General features: G+C 46.3%; 1 protein-coding gene and 1 pseudogene across 4 annotated transcripts in view; one reads left to right on the top strand and one right to left on the bottom strand.

Moving 5' to 3' along the window:
* TRIM67 (tripartite motif containing 67) overlaps nt 1-20,386 on the top strand; it is a 63,294-nt gene that overhangs the window by 12,431 nt on the left and 30,477 nt on the right. The window lies entirely within an intron of this gene.
* Nucleotides 15,019-20,386, bottom strand: part of LOC144338614 (uncharacterized) — a 6,608-nt pseudogene continuing 1,240 nt past the window's right edge.

Raw genomic sequence — 20,386 nt, 5'->3', positions numbered from 1 at the left:
GGTGGTACATGCCTGTAGTGTTCTTAATTCCTGAAACAGACCAGGGAAAGGGTCAGCAAACTGTGGCCCACTCCCTGTTTTTGTAAATAAAGTTTTATTGAAACATGGCCACACTTATTTATTTACTGTTGCCAATGGTGGCTTTTGGCCATATTTGTTTTTGGAAGAGTTAGGTGGTTGCAACAGAGATGCTGTGGTCTGTAAAAACTGAAAGTACTTACTCTCTGGCCCTTAATAGAAAATAATTTGCTGACCTCTAGATTGCAACCTTGTTACTCAAAGTGTGGTCCTCCACCCTGCAACATCAGCATTACCTGGGAGCTCATTAAAAATGCAGAATTTTGAACTCAAACAGTCCTGCTGACTCAGGATTTGTATTTTAGCAAGATTCTAGGTGATTTGCATGTACTTTAAAATTTGAAATGCCCTAATGGGACTGCTTTTAGCGCTCCAGGATGCTAGGCCCATGATTTTCACTGCAAGTCATCTGAGAAGTGGATGTCTCCTCTAGGGGGTCTGAGAGCTTTGAACTAGAGTCTTATTTCATTACCCTGGGCACCAGTCAGGATCTTTAGGTTACACAAACTCTGGGTACCAGGAAACTATATGGTGCTCAAAGACCACCTGGCCCGGAGATGGGCAGGAATCTCTAAGGGGTGGGAAGTGTCTGCAAATCTGTATGAGTCCTCCTGAGTTAGAGCAGAGGGGCCTGAGGAGAAAGAAATTCTGGAGAAATGCTTTCTGCTGCTTTCCTGGGATTGAAAAGAAACTTACTTAGCTGTTTGTACCTTGGGTTTCATATTAATTTGTGTCTTAGCTTTCTCTAAAGCAGCAAAGAGAATGCTTTATCCACTCTTTAGCCATTTTGGGTTGGGTGGCTGCCCAGGTAGTGGTGGAGGTTATGACAATCACAACCAGGGGACCTCAGGAATAGCAGAGAATCCAGACAGACATTGGGAGGGACTTTGGCAAATTCCTTCCTCCCAGTTTGGAATTTCCTTTTGCAAAGTTCTTGATGGGAAACTGAGGGTTTTAAAAATGTTTGTTTTCTAGGGTCTGCTGTTTTCTAACAGCGATTATAAGTTACAACCTCCTCATTTTGGAGATGAGGAAACTTGAGAAGAAGGGGCTTGCTAAACTTGTACAGGAAATTGTGAAATAATTTTGCAAAAAACAAGTCTGGGCGTGGTGGTTCATGCCTGTGATCTCAGCACTTTGGAAGGCAGAGGTGGGCGAATTGCTTGAGGCCAAGAGTTTGAGACTAGACTAGCCAACAGAGAGAGACTCCTTCTCTACAAAAAATAAAAACATTAGCCAAGCATGGTGACACGTGCCTGCAGTCCCAGCTACTCAGGAGGCTGAGGCAGAGGGAATGCTTGGGCCCAGGCTGTGGTGTGCTATGATTGCACCACTGCACTCTAGCCTGGGCAACAGAGCAAGACCCCAACTCTAAAAACAAACAAACAAACAAAAATGGCCCCCTTTATTGCTCCTCACTGTACATTTTGAATAACTGTAAAAATGCAACAGAATGCTATATGTATATTTGAAGAAAAACAGATGCCTATGGCATCAGCTGAAGAGTAATTATGCATAGAAGAAATAAAGCGTTAGCTGACAGCTATTTTTAAAAGCAGGGGAAACAGAGATGGAGCACCACCTCTCATTCAACTGGAATGGGGCAGCAGGAAAAGGGAATTGAAGGTGGGGACGGGATGGGGGAGCTTCAGTGTCCTCTTTGGGACAAATAAGGCAAGAGTTTGGGAGCTATAAGGGACGTGAGAAATCACTAGCACTTGCTCTCTATTTACATGTGGTGACAGTGGCTACAGAAGGGAGATGTGGTGTGGAGGAGAGAGAGGGTGCGAAAGGATTCACAAGGACAGGGCAAGGTGATCTGGGTTCTGGGAAGCGGGAGTATGGATGAGGCCTCAGTGACAGACGTATCAGACAGGATGTGGACACCTGCCAGCACTCACTCCAGAAGGAGAGGCTGGGCCTTAGTCACATGACATCTAAAAAAATCTGTCCAGACAGCGCATAGTTGTAAAAAATTAGGTCAAGGTTGTGTTAGGAAATTTAGACACATACTTGTACTTACTCAATCTCCCAATCCTTACAGTTTGATTCTGGGTGATATCTATAAAATCAGGAAACCAGTGAACTATGAATACTTAGAAACAACAAGCCTCCTCAAATGAACAAATGAGACTTTCCCTCACTCAATAAATTATTTGTTGCATTATGGTTAGCTTTACCTATCAGCTGAGCTATGCACCCACAACTAAAAGCCATCTCTAGCACTTACTATAACGTAAATACTGATGCTGTCTCTTGACCATTACATCCTTTTTCTGAGCTGATGCTGCTAATGATTATTTCTCCTTCAATTCACCTAATTCCTCATTCAGTCAATGAGGACACCTTGAATGCCTATATATTGTATCAGACACAGCTCTAAACACTGAGGCCACTGATGGAATTTTCTTTCCTCAAAGAGCATAAATCTAGTCACAAGAGAAAGAAAATTAACAAGTAAATGAATAAATAAATAAGCTGGATAGTGATAAATACCACGATGGCAGTAAAAACAATGTGATAAAAAATACTTAGGCAAGGCCAGACACAGTGTCCCATGTCTATAATCCTAACAATTTGGGAGGCTGAGGCAGGAGGATTGCTTGAGGCCAGGAGTTCAAAACCAGCCAGGGTAACATAATGAGACCTTGTCTGTATTTTAAAATGCCAATAATACTTAGGCAGACCTCTTTGACAGGAAAGTTGAAAAACAATCACTGAGGAGGATGTATTCAAGCTCAGACTTGAAGACTGGATGGGAAAGAACCAGGCTTGCATGGTTCAGAAGGCAGCACATTTCACAGGGAAGGCAAGAGCCAAGAACCAGGGGCAACTGATGCCTGGTGGGTTTAAATGACAGAAATGGGCCAGTGTGCTTGGGGCATAATGAAATAGATGGATAAGGGGCAGAAGCAGAGAGTCAGACAGAGAGGCAAGAGGGTGCAGGGCCTGGCAGGCCACGCAAAACAGCTTGAATTTAATAGTAAGTGCTATGGGTAACCACCAGAAGGCTTTAAGCTGCGGTGTGATGTTTCTTTTCTAAAAGAGCACTCTGACTGTGGTTTGGAAAATGGATAGTAGGGGCACAAGAGTGGAGGCAGGATGTGTAATTAGAAGCTGTTGCAGCAGTTTGGGCTATAAATATGGGAACTTGAATTAGGAGAGAGGCAGCAGAAATGGAGAGAGGCTTATGCATTCATATCCTGCTGGGGGTTCTCTGAGCTTTTTGGACTTTTGGTTTGGTGTCTTCTATTATTTTTGGAAAATTTTTATCTACTATCTCTTCAGAAAATTCTCCTGCTCTATATTCTCTCTCTCTTTCTCTGTCATCCTTCCAGAATTCCAGTAACACGTATATTAGATTGCTTGCTATTGTCGCACAGTTCTTGGATGATCTGTTCTTTTTTATTTTTCTCTTATTGTATTTTTTTTTTCTATTTAGAGACAGGGTGTCATTGTGTTTCCCAGGCTGGAGTATAGTGACACAATCACAGTTCACTGCAGCCTTGAACTCCTAGGTTCAAGCAAACCTCCCGCCTCAGCCTTCCAGGTAGCTACAACTACAGGCACATGCCATCATGCCCAGTTAATTTGTTATTTTTTTTTCTTCTTTTTGTAGAGGTTGCATGTTGCTATGTTGCCCAGGCTGGTCTTGAACTCCTGGCCTCAAATGCCTCCCACATCTGCCTCCCAAAGTGTTGGGATTATAGGCATAAGCCACAATGTCCAGCCTTTTATTTTACTTTTAGTCTTTTTCTTTAATCACTCTTTTTGTTTCTTTGTGTTACAGTTTGGGTAACTTCTATTGACTCCCATTTCACTGGTTATTTTTTAGGTTGTGGCAAGTCTACTGAGGAGCCCCCCTCCCTCTCCCTTCTCCGTCTCCACTCTGCATCTTCTCAGTTGTCCCACGCTTTCCCCAACAGTCAGGCCCCTCTAATGCTATGGGCCTGTGTCTCTTTTCTCTATCTCACCCGGGAAGAAAGAGTTTTTTCATCTCCCTTCCCTCAGCTACTAGAGGTCCTTGCTGTGCTCTGAGAGGCTGTTCTTCTTTCTTTTTAAGTTACGCTTTCTTGAAATGTATAAACCCTTGCAAACTGCCTTATGCTCTTTTTGAAACTAATAGATGCATAAATAAACAAATAAGTAGTCTACTTGAATACAACCAAAGAGAGCTAGGATCCTCTGGAAAGTCTCATTAAGATAGTGCTCTAGTTGTGAGCAGTGCTGCAGTCACTGTTAGAAAAACGGAACGCTGCTTGGAAATGTTTGGATCAAGAAACAGAGATCTTCTGGGTCCTCCAGCCATGCTACTGCTCCCTGCCAGTCCCACACAATAGAGAGAACTTTGCCTGGTGCAGACAGTGCAGCCATTCATCATGTTTCACGATTCATGTGAATGTCACCACACACCATCAGCTTGCTGGGAGGGCGTGAGTTTTACTTCTCACATTGGCTTCCTTCATTGAACTATCTGCAGCTATCGGTGATGACTGTTTGTCCTGCACACAGTCCTGTCTGCCCAGCAGGGTTCTACACCTGTAACCTGCTGGGAATATGAAGAGGCACAGAAGGGGACATCAGGGCACACCAAAGGCAAGAAGACTCTGCTGGGGGATCTCAGGAAGTGTGAGGGGTCTGAGTTTTTAGCCTACTTACAAGCCAACAGATTAACCTGCCAGAGTTTCATGGGTGCAGTCAGAAGACATTAGAGTCCTAGTTCAGAGATGGAGAACAGTTTATTACTCGCAGCAACAGCAGGAGCCAGAACATCCACATGTTGGGCCAGTTCCCATAAGGGGATGTGAAGAGGGCTAGATCATGACACTGCACACGCAGCAGGCTGCATTACAGGTGAGGAGCCTTGAGCTTAGCGAACCTCAGTCTTTTTACAAAGGGCAGTAAACAGCAGCCCGTTGCTCCCAAGGGAGATACCATCTCTATCTTCCAAGGCTGTCCTCCCCCTTAGAAACACGGCCCAGAACAAAGAGCAGTCAGTGCTTCACTTGCAAGACGTGGAGAAACACCAGAAACCCATGGAAAATTATCTTCCACCGGGAGAATTAAGTCAAAATTCAAATAGATCCTTGAGTGATTCCTGCCATTTGGGCCTCATGTGCATTGTGGGTAACTTCCTGAGGCTCCTCTGGTTTGCAAAATATCTTCTTTCAATTGGGGGCCACAGGTCTCAGGGCATCTGGGCAAAGCAAGGAGGACCTGTTGTCATCTGTCAGGCTTCTTGCACCTTTGGGGTTTGCTGGGTGTCATGGCATGATGGAATGTGGGACTCAGGTAAAGTTTCCCAGTTAAAGCTGTTCAATTAAAGTGGCTTTCATTCCTGAGTCCATCTGTGTCCCTTCTAGCATGTGAAGGAGAAATGTCATCTTGTGGCTTTCCATATTATCCAGTCAAAATAATCCATTGGTTAAGCATTCTTTGAGTGCCTCCTGTAATCCATGGCCTGTGCTGCAGACACACATAAAACAGGCCACAAGACAGCTCACAGGAGATCATTGTACAACCAATCTGATGTATATACGTCTGATACGAAAAGTGGAATAAGTGCCCTCCTTGTAGTGTGAGTAAATAGATGGGGAAAGAGTGAAGAGAAGGCAGTGAATTTTCCCTGGAGATTAGGAAGGGGAAAAGGGAAAGAGTGGTAAGTGGGGAGACTGAATATAAGATGATGCTTGAGCTGGGGTCGTGGATGGTGAGTAGGTTCGTTAGTCAGGAAAGAAAGAAAAACTTAGTGTACATCATTGCATGAGGCGTTAGAGAAGATGTTTAAAATATAGTTCCTGTTCAAACAGCCAATTGATTATCTGCTGGGAGAGTGCCAGGGATTCATCCATATTTACATAAAGCAGAGGAACATTGACGAATATGATGCCAAGTCTAATAAAAAGGAAGGAACTCAAACTACCAGTCCTTTGAGTATGTGAGCTAACATAATGGATCTGGAGAAATGGGGAAAAAGGATGGGATAAATATATTCAGAAGCCACATTTAAGGGGACAGCTAGCTTGACAGGCAAAGAAGGATTAAACTTTAGCCTCATTTAAATTTCAGTGAAGAAGAGGAATAGCCAAGCTATAATCTTTTCAAAGTTTCTTGTAAATTTCAGTCATTTTTACCCTGTTTGCCAATAAAATGTAGCACAAAAAAAAAAAAAAAAAAAAAAAAACCTTTCAAACATCTCAATTTGCTCAGCTAAGTTAAGGGGTTAGAGATGGGGAGAGAGGGATTAAAAACAAAAAAAGTGAGGAAACTGTAACATAAGAGATTCCCAGGAGGAAAAGGGCAGTGATATGGACTTAATTTAAAAGAAGGCTATTTTTGGCCATTTAAATGGACAGGAGGGCTCATCTCACCACTTATGCACAAGAAATCAAGAACAATGCCAGAGCACAAATAATTGGTGCTAAAATATGTGGAACCAGCCTTAGGTATGAATGAGCATGGAGCAGAGAGTAGAGAGATGACCGTTGAGTTGGGTTTCAAAGGATTGGAAGGATGGGGTAGGGGGTGCTAATTTGATGATAGAGAGAAAGCTCTAAGACAAATTCTCATCAGATGCTTATTGTCACAGAACTAATTCTATTGTTGTTATAAGAGACGGGAGCTGGCCTGATGCTAAAGAAGCAGATTGGTTACCAGGCGATGAGAACCTCCCCTGGCTTGGCTCAGCAAATGGTCATGATACATTGGCAAAGTCAGGAGTCTGGTCATGGGGCTTCATGTATCAGACATCCCATCCCAGGCTTGTTCTTGGTGCTATCAGAGCATGAGCCGATTACTCTCTGGTCTCTAGCCTTTATTCATGGAAGTGTGACTTGCTGTGCCCAATTATACTTTCCTGCCAGATGGGATATTCTTAGAGTCTCCATGGGCATTTTTACTAACAACTCCAGACAGCTTTAAAAAATAAAATCCCATCGTGATTAGACTTTTACACCCATCAATGTGTCTTGCAGCTAACAGAAACTTACAGGATCTCTTTCAAGACCAACTTTATGCATCATATGCATAAATAACACTGTATTTTGAACACTTTGAGAACAAGGACTGTGTCTTATTTATCTTTGTAATCCCAGTACCCATCAGAGCACAAGAAACATCTATTTAATAAATGAATAGGACTTAACACTAAAGTGTATTCTAATATCCATGCCGTAAATTATGATTTTGGAGCAGTCCCTATTAACTATTTGTTGAATCACAGAATAGAATGATTCATAAAGGAAGGGTCATTCCTGGGGACAGTATGGAAAAGGAGAAGAGGAGGAATTACGCATTTTCTGTGGCCCCATATTGAAAAGAGCCATCCACGCTCATTAGCATGGCTCTCCCCTCCCTCCTTATGTGTGGTAATCGTGTGAGAAACAGTTGGCTGAGCTCGTGACATGAAAAAAGCTAGCTGGGAAATGTTGGTGTGACTTTTCCCAGATGTTAGCACTGCTTCAACTTTCGAGAGAACACACTGAGTGTATGTTTACTAGACTGACATTACTAAAATCATTGGTGCTATAGAGGCAGGAGAATACGGCGAATAAAAAAGCTAGTTGCAAGCCAACAATCCTAAAACTCTTCCGCTTGCCGTGAACTGGCGGCATATTAAATGAGATAATACATTTGAAGGAATTGACAGTGTACACCACATATGCGTGTTCAGTAAAAGAAAGCCACTCTTATCATCACAATTATTATTGAGCGTCAAGGCTGAGAATGCTGTGAAAGGAGGGAATTGCTTTCCTGTCCAAGGCTGGGCACAAAACAACCTTAGTCAACCTTGGGGTAGGGCTAAGAAGCAGCATTTAACCTAACTGAGCTCACTGGCCCTTTGGCAAGGCCACTTCCCCTCCCCGCACTGAATGGGTACCTAGAAAGGTCTATTCTGGGATCGCTTGGACCAGCTTTCTGCTCCATCATTGGCTGATATAATGGAAAGATGGTTGGAATTTAAATAAAAAGATCCGGGTTCCATTTGGAATTATACATCTTTGGATATATTTCTTAACCACTCTCAGCCAGTTTCCTTACACACAAAATGCTGGCGTAAGGATGAAGTCAGATGAGGTTAGGAAAAGTTTCCTATTACACCTTTGGGGCACTCCGTTTATTCCTGAAAACACGAGAAATTTGGCCTGCTTCCCCTGTGTCCAAGGGAGCCCAACACCCGTTTTTTATGATGTGGAGAAAGAGTATATGCAATACAATTTTTTGTGAATATATAGGTAAGGATATGTATTAGAAGGTAAAGCTGTACATAATATATTTGTTTGTTAAGGCTGCCATCACAAATTACCACAAGCTGGGTAGGTTAAAACAACAGAAATTTCTTGTCTCACAGATCTGGAGGCTGGAAGTTGAAAATCAAGGTGTTGGCAGGGCCATGTTCCCTCTGAAGGCACTGGGAAGGACCTGCCCCAGGCTTCTGTCCCAGCTTCTGGTGGCTCCTTGGCTTGTGGCAGCAGAAGTCTAATCTCACATGGCCTTCTCCCTGTGTGCATGCGTGTCTGTGTTCAAATGTCTCCTCTTTGTAAGAACACCAGTCATAACTGATTAGAGCCCGTTCTACTCCAGTGTGACCCCCACCTTAACTCATTACATCTGTAATGGCCCTATTGGCAAGCAAGGTCACATTCTGAGGTCCGGTTAGGGGCTAGGATTTCAACATGTGACTTTTTGTGGGACACAGTTCAGCCTATAACACACAAAAACTTGAATTAGTTGGTTAATATTACAGTGGTCGTTAACCCATTTATGCCTGAGGTTGCAATTTTTTGAATTTTTGCACTCAGACCTTGGCAACGACCTTGAACAGTAGGATATGAATAACTCCCACAAGCTTAGCATTCCAATAATGGAACACTAGACATAAATGGGTTTGGGTGCAACAACAAAACAAGAACAGAGCTGGCAATTGAAAGAAAATTGAAAGTTACTAACTCAGGTAGGTTAAGTCCGTTGTTTCCTCATACTCTGTGAAAATATTCAGCCAGACTGTGCTCCTCTGAAGCTAGCAGAGAAGTGGGGAATTTTCTATTCCAGGTGTGAGTGGGGGAGAAGGAAGGTTTAAGGAGGGGAGAGGCAGTGTGGCGCTGATTAGAGGGTACTGGGGAGGGTCCTGCAGACTGGGCAGAGAGTAGGAGAAGTGATGGAGGAGAGACGGCAGGTTTCAAAGGCAATCTTTTCATCCTCCCAACTTTCTCCTGTGCCTTTGTGACAGCCACCAAAAGTAAGTGTATTGAAAATATGACCCATCCAGGGTTATAACGACAAGTGTTATCATTGCAGCAGAACATTGCCCTAATGCTTAAATGTCCTGAGGTGTTGAGGGAAAGAGCTTTGCTTTCCACTGAACAATCCACCTTAGAGATGATCCTGTGTGTCAACAAATACAGAAATACATTGGCATTTTAATGGGTGCTGAGTATTCAGTTATGTGGATATCGCATCATTTATATTAATCACTATTCCTGAACATTTAGGCTGTTCACAAATTTTAACTATTTTTTTAAATGTAGTGACCATTCTTGTATATACATCTTTGCATGCTTATCCTATTATCTCTTTCAGACAAAGTTCTATAAAAACACTCTCTAATTAGAAAAAACACTGTATGGATTGGTTTCTTACCTCTCTGTAAATACATGAACCCAGGATCCTGTCTTTAAGAACAATTTCATTCTTACCTCCCTCCCAGCGTGCTAGTCTCCCTCTCCTGCACCCTCCTCTCAGATACTGTTCTACCCTAAGTCATATCTGGATGCTCCTGCCAAATCTATTGCATTGAAGATGGCAGCCTGGAGTGTGGAGGAAGGGGGTGATGGTGGAGGAGGAGTTGGATGAATCAAGGGAAGGAAGAAAAAAGTCACATGTGTTAGTACGCTATTTATTTTTAATTGCCACGACTTAGAGGTAGGCAATAAATTCTCTAACATATGCACTCTGTAGGAGAGTAAAAACTGGCCCCAGAGCACAGGGCTAGTAAGTAAAGCCAAGGGCTGTCTGAATGCAGAGGCCATTTTTGCTAGATTTTATCATTTGTTGAAATGTTTTCTGCTGTCCCTCTGGGACAGTTATACTTCTCGTCCCATCACTCTAAGGCTGGGCCCTGTAACTTGCTTGGGTCAATGAAATGTGAGTGGGATGGATAGTGCCACCTCTCAGGAGAAGGTTTTTTTGTTTGTTTGTTTGTTTGTTTGAGATGGAGTCTCGCTCTGTCGCCAGGCTAGGGTGCAGTGGTGCGATCTCAGCTCACTGCAATCTCTGCCTCCCAGGTTCATGCGATTCTCCTGCCTTAGCCTCTCGAGTAGCTGGGACTACAGGCATGCACCACCATGTCCAGCTAATTATTGTATTTTTAGTAGAGATGGGGTTTCACCATGTTGGCCAGGATGGTCTCGATGTCTTGACCTCATGATCCGCCCTCTTCGGCCTCCCACAGTGCTGGGATTACAGGCGTGAGCCACCGCGCCCGGCCAGGAGAAGGCTTAAGAGCCAGCGTGTGTTTGGGCTGTAGCTCCTTTTCTTCTGCTATGAGTCTACTATGCCTCAAATGAGAAGCTCCTTCAGCCTGAATCCTGAAATGCAGAGGACGGGAAATAGAGCTGCAGGTGACCTGCAATGGGCACTCAGTGTCAGCAAGAAGTAAACGTTTGTGGTTGGAAGCTTCCAAGTTAGGGGGTGGTGTTTGTTACTGCAGTGTCACTAGCCTAAGCTGTCTGATACAACCATGCTCTCTCCATTTCACACTCTTGCCTCTCTCTTCTGAGCCTTGCCCTGGTCATTAGCCAAAATGTTTCTATCCTTTCCTTTGGTCATAGAAAAATGAGAAAAAAAAAACTTAAAAAATCTAGCAATGTCCTCTACTAGGTCCACATTTAGACTTATTTTTAGTCTTGATGTTTTTGGTGGCTTTGTCCCACGATTCCCTCTGCTGTAGAGAGGTAGACATTCCCACCATACATACAACTCCTGGAATAGGGCACACTATCCAGAGTGAATAAACATTGTTTTATTGACAACCTGCTTTTCCTTTGAAATTCTTTTCTCAATTCTGAACTTTTTTCTGGATAGTCTGATTTGGCTTCAAATCTATTTTTTCTGCTATAATTCAGAATGGTAGAAACATAAGCCTAGCTCTTCGGGAGCCTGTTTTAAAGGGATGGTTTGATATATTTAGCTTACTTCCTGAGCATGTTCTCTTCACATCTTCACATGGCTGGTGACAAATGAGGGCTTGCTCTAGTAGGTTACCCCAAAGTGTAAGAAGTGAAATCATGTGACTGCTCTAATATAATATTTCGTGTCAGGTGCAAAGCTAAAGTAGAGCTCTGGTCGTTGCTTCTGACCCTTGGTTCGTTTTAGAAACTTCTCTGTCATGTTGTCCAATTAAAAAGTAATTAATTCACTTATTCAACAAATATTTATGGGACATACACTGGTAGCCCATGCAAAGATTAAACAAGCAAGGTCTCATCTCCCAAGACGGCACAACTTAGTGAAGGAAGAAGTAAATATTCTCAGCTGTCCAGGAGGATAAGCTGGGAGGATCACTTGAGGCCAGGAGTTTTAAACCAGCCTGGGAAACATGAGACCTTGTCCTAAAAAACAAACAAAAAATAGTAAATACACGATGGCAGTAGAATGGAAAGAGATCCACATCTCGTTGGTGCAAGGGCCCAGAAAAAGGACTTCTCAACAGGACTTGAAGGGGGAGGTCGCACAATCCAGCATAAGGGAGGGACACTTGAGCTGAGGTTTGGATGACTGTGGGGCACCGGCGCAGCAACAGGAAAGGGCACGTCCGGCAGATGAATGGCAAGGGCACAGGCACAGAGGCACACAGCAGCTTGGCAGGTCGTGTGAAGGTGGCTTGCATCTCAAGGGTGGGTACCAGCTCTGCCTCTGCCTGCCCACTTCAACTGACAAGCCCAAGTCCAAGGGGAGGCATGGATTGCCCAGTTACTCTGGGGCTGGTTCGTGAGGTTTTGAAAGTCATTTGGCACTCACTGGCCGCCTTGTCAGAGGAAGAAGCCCCCGCGTGCCTGTGGATATAGCTAATGACTGGAAGTCCGTTTCTGGCAGTACTGCCCATCAGCCCTGCCTCTTTTTATTTTGACTTCAGCGTTATGTTCTAGTTAAGAAAATTTAGTTGGTGGCTCTGACATATCAATCCTGGCAGCTTAAAATCCACTGTTGACAAACTAGGCTGCTCCTCCCTGCAAGCCTCAGGGCAGCAGCTCGTGGGGAAGTCCTAAGCAGTCAGGATTTTGGGAGTCAGAGTCTGAAGCTGAGTTGTGGAAGGGAAAAAGAAGAGACCTCTGACCATCACCATCTCCACAAGCATGGACTATACCAAGGCTCAGCATGAATCACTAATTATAGCATAGCTGTCTTTGCGTTTGTTGGGCATCCTAACCACTACATCAGCTAGAGTCCTTCACTGCGAGCAAAGAAATCCAACTCTGGCTAACTTGAATCAAAGGGAATTTATCAGTAAAACAGGCCAGGCAGAGTGGCTCACACCTGTAATCTCAACGCTTTGGGAGGTTGAGGCAAGAGGATCACTTGAAGCCAGGAATTTGAGACCAACCTGGGCAACACACCAAACCTCATCTCTACAAAAAGTAAAGATATTAAAATATAAAAATTACTCGGGCATGGTGGCACGTGCCCAGCATCTTAGCTACTTGGGAGGCTGAGGCGGGGAGGATCGCTTGAGCCCAGGTGTTTAAGGCTGCAGTGCTTCATGATGGCACCACTGCACTCCAGACTAGACAACAAAGTAAGACCCCCATCTCTCCCTTCCAACAAAAAGCAAAAACTATTGCTTTTTTCTTAAGCACTCACAGAATCAATAGGAACTTTGAGAGCCAGGTTTGAAACTGTAACAACAGGGAGCACATAGATAGCATTGAGTGTGTGCCAGGTGCATTTTACGTTTATTAAGTCACCTAATCCTCACTATAACTCTGTTAGGTACCTACTGCTATTACCCGCCTTTTACATTTGAGGAAAATGGGGGCAGGGAGAGTAAGTGACTCACCTAATGTCACAGAGTCAGTGAGCTGGGATTCAAACCCAGGCATTCTGGCTCCAAAGGCTTCCCCAAGTTTGAAGAAGCAGCGTGTACAGGAATACTCTAATAGCAGGGTCTGCTCAAGGAACTATGGAACAAACACTCATCTCTCCAGGTCTCTTTGTTTCTTGTTCAATTTTGAATTCCAAGGAGTTATCATGCTGCTGGCCTAGAATAGGGTGTTAACGAATCCACTGAAAACCGAAAAGAAATGTTTTTAAAAAGAGACTATTCCAACCAGCAGTTTGCCAACCAGGGAGACTCAGCCTTCAGTATAAAACCAAGGCACGTCTGCCAGAACAAAGAGAAGGGCTATCTTGCATAGAAAAAGTTTCTGCTTAGATTCTAATTCCAGTTCCCACTGCATCTGAGGGATGCAAGCTTGTTCAGTTCTGATTTGCTGATGTTAAAGTTGACCACAGGTCACATTTCATTGGTCAGGTTCAGGTGGCAGAATGAGGACTTCGGCAGCAGTTGATTCTGGCAGTGTGAGCAGGAACAGACAGCCAAGAAGTCCCCAGCATTGAGCTACTGTTCCGCTTGCACAGGGCATGTATGTAACCTGCAACAGGCAAAGGCTTTCAGCGCCACTCAGAAATCAGACCCTGGTAGCCCCTCAGCATCCATCTCGAAGGGCTGACTCTCTCAGGGTTCACACAGGAATGTGCCTACCCCTTGTCAGAAGGCAGTGGTACTGGAGTCCTAATTCCAGCCCCACCAGGCTGTACTCAGTGGAGAAAAGGCAACTTCTCAAAGCAAAACTGGGATACTGTTATGGAGGATAATGGAAGGTCAATGGCAGGAAAACAATGGTCCCTGCAGCTGTCGGGGAAGCTCTCTCTGGGGTTCTCATTCTACCCAGAACCACCATGTGCCAGTCCCTGAACCCAGGGCCTCCCATGCACGCCGTCATTAAACCTTCAGGCAGGTCTTTGGGGTGTGTATCATTACCCCAATTCACAGGTGAAGACACAAAATCTCACAGAGGGCAAGAAACTAGGTCACGTAAAATTAGGGTTTGAATTCAGGGCCCAACCCTGAAGCCCAGCACTAAGGGTTGCTGGATGAACGCCCAGCAGTGCTCCTGAATGGGTGACCGGCAGGTAGGGGAGGGTCAGCTTGTTCTGCTCACCGGGCCTAGGTAAGTGTGGAGCTGAGCTGGTGCCTGGACTTCCAGAGAGCGGGGCACCTCAGTCACCATCTGCTGGCACCTAAATCCGAGTTGCTGGCTCCATGGAAAATGTGCCAGCCTGTACTCCATGGCATCCATTCCCGCACCTTCCACCCTTCTCAGGATTCCAGAGCCTTTATCTGAAAACTCCCGGAGAGAAAGGAGTCTCCCCTCGCCCCTGGACCAGCTCTCCCTCCCACCCTCCTACCCTGGAGGGATCTGAGAAAAGAAAAGAAAGGAAAGTCAAAAGGGGGAATGGCTCCTGTTTTCCTCACCTGAAGTGGGGAAGAACTTAAAACAGCCTAAACAAGTGGAACCCAGGAGCTTCCAACACGGCGGAACCCCGAGGAAGTCTGTGTTCCGGCCCCCAGTGCAGGACCAGGGAGTGAGCTGGGATGAACAGGCAGCGAGGGGAGGCCACATCAAGAGTGAGAAGTGGGATCCCTAGTAGGAGACATAGAGGACGCCTTGGGCTGCAGCTCTGGGACCTTTGCCTAGGGGAGCCCAGACGCGTCCTGCCCTTTTGCAGCTCCCCAGAGCGCACGGCACGAAATCAGTGAATTCAGAAGACACTGTTGAGTGGCCGTTCTGCACAGGCTCTGTACTAGGGACACAAAGATGATTGAACGGCTCACTCTGGAGGTCCTGATCTAGCGAGGGACACAGTCAAGTAGATAAGTGACTAAGACCTCAGACAGATGGTGGCGAGGGCCACAGTCGGAGGTAAGCGAGAGGTGATGGCAGAACAGAGAAGCCGGACCACAAGAGTTCATGGGGTCTGCGGGAAGACTTCGTGGAAAAGGAGGATTTGAGCTGGACGTGGGCAAGCTGGGCTAGAACTGGAGATGGCTGTGATAAATGGCGGTGACAGCTGGGACAAGGGCTCGTGACTAGGGGAGAAGAGAAGGAGGCGGGGGTCTTCTGGAAGGCAGGTGCTTGGGTTGCCGATTATCCCAGGGAAAGAGAAGGGGATGTTCCCCGTGGGCAGAACTCACCTCCCTCCTGATAGGCGGCCGGCAGACGCTTGTTGAATGAATACATCGGTGAATGGATGAAGGGCTTGACAGCCAGGCTGAGGCGCTCCCACTTTGTTCTGCATGAATCACAGCAGTGGAGACCTTGAACCCAAAAGGCCAGAAGGAGAGACAAGAATATGTTCTGGCAAAAACAGGATTTCTTCCTGAAGAAGGAGCGCACCTCTAGTCGGAACAGGACAGATCGGGCCTGCTCCGGATGCCTGGTTTCAGCAGTGCATCTGTGGGCCTCCTTTTGGTCCCTCTGTATTCGTTTGCTAGGGTTGCCAGAACAAAGTACCACAAACTGGGTGGCTTAGAACAACAGAAATATATCATCTCACAGTTCTGGAAGCCAGAAGACTGGAATCAAGGTGTCGGCAGGGCTGTGCTGCCCCTGAAGGCTCTGGGAAGGACCTGCTCCGGCCTCTCTCCCAGCTCCTCGTAGATCCTTGACAGCATAACTCCAATCTTCACGTGGTGTTTTCCCCGGCACATGTCTGTCTCTATGTCCAAATCTCCCCTCTTCATAAGGACACCAGTCCTGTGGGATTAGAGCCCACCCTAATGACCTCATTCTAACTGAATCACCTCTTCAAGTACGGTCACTTTCTGACGTGCTGAGGGTTAGGACTTCAACGTCTAAATTTTGGGGGACACAATTCGGTCCATTGCCCTTCCCCTGAGGTTGATCCAGGGTACAGACTTGCATTAAGCAGTAGGACTTCAACGTCTAAATTTTGGGGGACACAATTCGGTCCATTGCCCTTCCCCTGCCTGAGGTTGATCCAGGGTACAGACTTGCATTAAGCAGTAGGACTTCAACATCTAAATTTTGGGGGACACAATTCGGTCCATTGCCCTTCCCCTGCCTGAGGTTGATCCAGGGTACAGACTTGCATTAAGCAGTAGGACTTCAACATCTAAATTTTGGGAGACACAATTCGGTCCATTGCCCTTCCCCTGCCTGAGGTTGATCCAGGGTACAGACTTGCATTAAGCAGTAGGACTTCAACATCTAAATTTTGGGGGACACAATTCTGTCCATTGCCCTTCCCCTGCCTGAGGTTGATCCAGGGTACAGACTTGCATTAAGCAGTATCTCCAATCATGTGAAAATGCCAGGCAGCCTTCCCCAGCCCAGCACTCCAGAGGCCTAAGGTGAACGCTTGGATGATGGGAAGGTGCTTCTCAGGTTGTCCGGGCAGCTTTCATCATCCTGCTGGAGGAAGGGGACGGCTTTACCCGCACATCCCACAACATCCACAGCTGCCCACCAGCGAGGCTAATGAGGATGCCCATCTCACAAGCATATGGTTCTCGACCAGGAGATCAATCTAAGTCTAAAAACAGAAAGCTGAAAGCTTCCTAGGCAAATGGTGTGACCAGGAAGTCATGGCTGTGTTAGTTGTTGGATCCCTCTTTATATTTTACCTGGGAAGACAGCATTTAAGAAGATGAAGGAAAATAGCCACATTTGAGCAACAACAGGGAAGAAAGAAGATGCAGGGACAAGACCTGCCTCCATTGGCCCCAGGTTCCCCAAGTGGGGAGTAGGATTTCAGGATAAAAGGAGAAGGAGGTCACCTGCCTGGCGGAGGAGTGTGCCTCAGTGGTATCTGTGCCTCTCTCAGGAGATGCTCAGAAATCAATTTCTCTGCTTACCCAGGAGCTTCTGCCTTTTAATTTTTTTAAAAATGAGTCCTTTACATTTTTCATTTATTTCTACTATTCTGCCAACAGATGAGGGCATTTTTAACTTATTAGGCATTATTATCAGCCACAGATTAAAAAAAAAATACCTTAGCACTGAAGGGCAGATAAAAAAGTGAGAGTAAATCCCCTGCGGTCCATTTCACAACCTCCTTTGTGCCCAATGATGGTGTGAAATTCTCAGTGAAGCTTCGGCTCCTGTTTTAACACACGCCCCATCCCTACTGTCTCTCAAGTGGGGCGTCAAACTGCAGGAGGCAGGGTAGGAAAGGCGGGCAGAAGGAAGCCAAGTGGCTGGGTAGCCAGAGGGATAGTGGGCACGCTCTCTCTGATCCACGCCAGGCACAAAGGAGCTGCTGTAGTGCTTCTGGAGAGAGACCCAGGCAGGCAGATGCTTGGTTAGGCTGTGGGAAAAGAAAGTAGCTCAGCACTCCAGAGGCCTAGGATGAAAGCGTGGCTGATGCAAAGTGACAGGAGTGTATCTATGGGATCTCCCTTCCTAGAGAAAAGCGAGTCCTGTTCTTTTGTGTTCTCTCCCAGAGGAGAGCTGCCCGCACGTCCCTGCCCTGCCAATCCATTTTTGCTTCCCACGCTCTCCCACTCGCACAGGGACATCGTTGTGAGAGTGTGATCTATGGCCGTGTCCACATAATCCCTTCCACCCCTCAATCACATTGGAACCAGTGTTACATGGTGCCATATTGCTATTCAAAGCAGTCTTGGCTGCTTCTGCCTCCCCCAGATACCCTGCTCTGTGTGGGACAGGAGCAGGAGGAGGCAGTGGTCAGTGTCTTATCCTCCCAACACGTGTCCCCTGCAGTGCAGGGACAAAGCCCAGACTGATGGCAACTTTGCTTTATCAACATTCGCAAAGTGGCTGTGGAGGCTTCCTACACAGCTGCACATTTGAAATCCTAATGAACTGGAGAGTGGAGCTTGGATCTGATGAAACCGTCATTGGCAGACAGGCAACCCTGCCTGAGCACACAGAATGCCAGGGACAGGGGTCCCCTGGAGAATAAAGATGCAGCTGGAAGATGGCGAACGGTCTCAGCCCAGCAGCCCTGCCTCTGAGGGATTTTAATGGGAAACTAGGTTTTGTCCTCCTTCCATGTTGGTTGAATATCCAAAGGGCAGTGTAATGGAGTGCAAAGAGCATCGACTTTGGATTCAGAAAAATCTGGGTTTGAGCCCTGGCTACACCACTTACTAGCTGTGTGACTTTGAGCAAATTACTTCCCCTCTCTGAGCCTGTTTTCTCTTCTGTAAAATGTTGTTAATATGGCACCTCTTTGATAGGTTATAAGGAATCAGCTAAATTCAGCATGTAAAGAGCTCAGCACTTAGTAAGCTGTCGATTGTTATTGTGATTGCTATTAATGGGAAGTCACCAGCTGCTATTGATCCTGTCCCACCACAGGAGAGGAGAGGCCATCAAGTTCAGGTTGTGACTGGGTTCGGGCAGTTAGAGCTTTGCCCTGTGGCACAAAAATGACATTGTTCTCCGTAAGATCCACTTTTCTGGCCTCCGCGGGTGGATCTGTGTCTGGTGGATATTGGTTCTCTGGGTGGATCTTATCCTGAGAACTGCCTCATGGGCCCAGCAGAAAGCTGACAATCCAGGTAGAAAGAGACCCTCAGTCAGCCACCAATTAGAGTGGGTCCTGTGTACTAGCCTCTGGGCTCTGAGCTGGGGATGCAACACTGGATAAATCCGACATGACCTCTTTGAGTGCACAGTCCTCTGAGCAGCAGACATTGAACAGTTCTGTGACCACATGTGAAATGAGGTTTTTAAAAAACATAAATTTAATTGCCAGTTATAGCAGGCTCAATGATGGCCTCCAAGGACAACGTCCATATCTTTATCCCTGGAACCCATGAATGTTACCTTACATGGTGAAAAGGCTTTGCTAATGTGATAAATGTGATAAAGTTAAGCATCTTGAGATGGAGAGGTTATCTTGCTTTATCCTCAGCTGGCTCCAATGTTACCACAAAGGTCCTTGTAAGAGGGAGACAGGAGGATCAGAGTTAATCATAAGAGGTGAGGATGGAAGCAAGATGTCTTAATCTTCAGGATGCTGTAACAAAATACCATAGACAGGGGGGCTGATAAACAACAGGAATATACTTCTTACAGTTCTGGAGACTGGGAAGTCCAAGATCAGCGCCTAGCAGATTTGGTGCCCAGCAGGACCTTTTCTTGATTCATGGATGGCACCTTCTTACTGTGTCCTCACTCTGGGGCCTGTTTCATAAGGACACTAATCCCCTTCATGGGGGCTCCACCCTCATGACCTCACCACCTCCCAAAGTCCCCACTGCCTGACACCACCTCTCCTGGGCTTAGGATTCAACATATGAATTTGGGGGAGATGCAAACATTCAGACCATAGCACAAGAGGTTGAGCGACGTCAGGAAGGGGCCACAAGCCAAGGAATGTGGGTGACCTCTAGAAGCCAGAAAAGGCATGGAAGAGGATTCTCCCTTAGAGCCTCCAGAGGGAACCAGCCCTGCCCATACCTTGATTTTAGGCTTGTAAGACACATTTTGGACTTCTGACCTCTAGAACCATAAGATGATAAATTTGTGTTGATTTAGGCCACGAGGTTTATGGCAACTTGTCACAGCAGTGACAAGAAACGAATGTCCCGTAGGAACACATGACAGAGTGAGCCTGGGGATTCAGGGAAAAGCAGATCCTCCCAGAGGGTTCTCTTCTTTTGCAATAGCCCTAGATGAAGGCAGTGGTGGCGCCATCAAAGAGATCTAGTCTGTATTGACAGAGTCGTGGCAGCAGGCTTCACGTAGGGGTTCTGAGAGTTGGACGTGGCTTTGATGCACTGAACAGAACACTGGGTCAGCATCTGGAGAGCCCCATTCCAATCCCAGCTCTCCTGCTTACTGGCTTAGTGACCCAAACACAGGGAGCTGCAGGGATAGGAGCTGATCTTCTGAGCTGCTTTGCCTCAGGGGACCTCCCCCCAACTCTGGGCCACAGTCACTGCAGAGATAGGCTGCCTGGGTCAACCCCTGGCTCCTAGTTCTTCTGCCAATGACCCTTTCTGTTTCAGGGGGGTCCCTTTCAACCTGTGGACCGCAGCCTAACATAGCAGGGACTGCCACCCAGCATTGCTCCCTTCATAGCCAATGCTGAGCTGGCTCCTCCCTAAGTGGACTTCTACCCAGGGGCCCGCCCTCTCCCCTGTGCCTTTACCATCAATCCCTCATGCTGCACGGAGCAAAGTCTCTGTGGCCTGGATCCTCAGGGCAGGGGACTGGATCCTGGGAGCAGACTGGGAGCGGGGAAGCCGGTGGGG

This window comes from Macaca mulatta, chromosome 1 (genome assembly GCF_049350105.2).
Source record: "Macaca mulatta isolate MMU2019108-1 chromosome 1, T2T-MMU8v2.0, whole genome shotgun sequence".
Lineage (NCBI taxonomy): Eukaryota > Metazoa > Chordata > Mammalia > Primates > Cercopithecidae > Macaca > Macaca mulatta.
The sequence above is the reverse complement of the archived record's forward strand: the minus strand, read 5'-3'. Positions and strand labels throughout refer to the sequence as shown.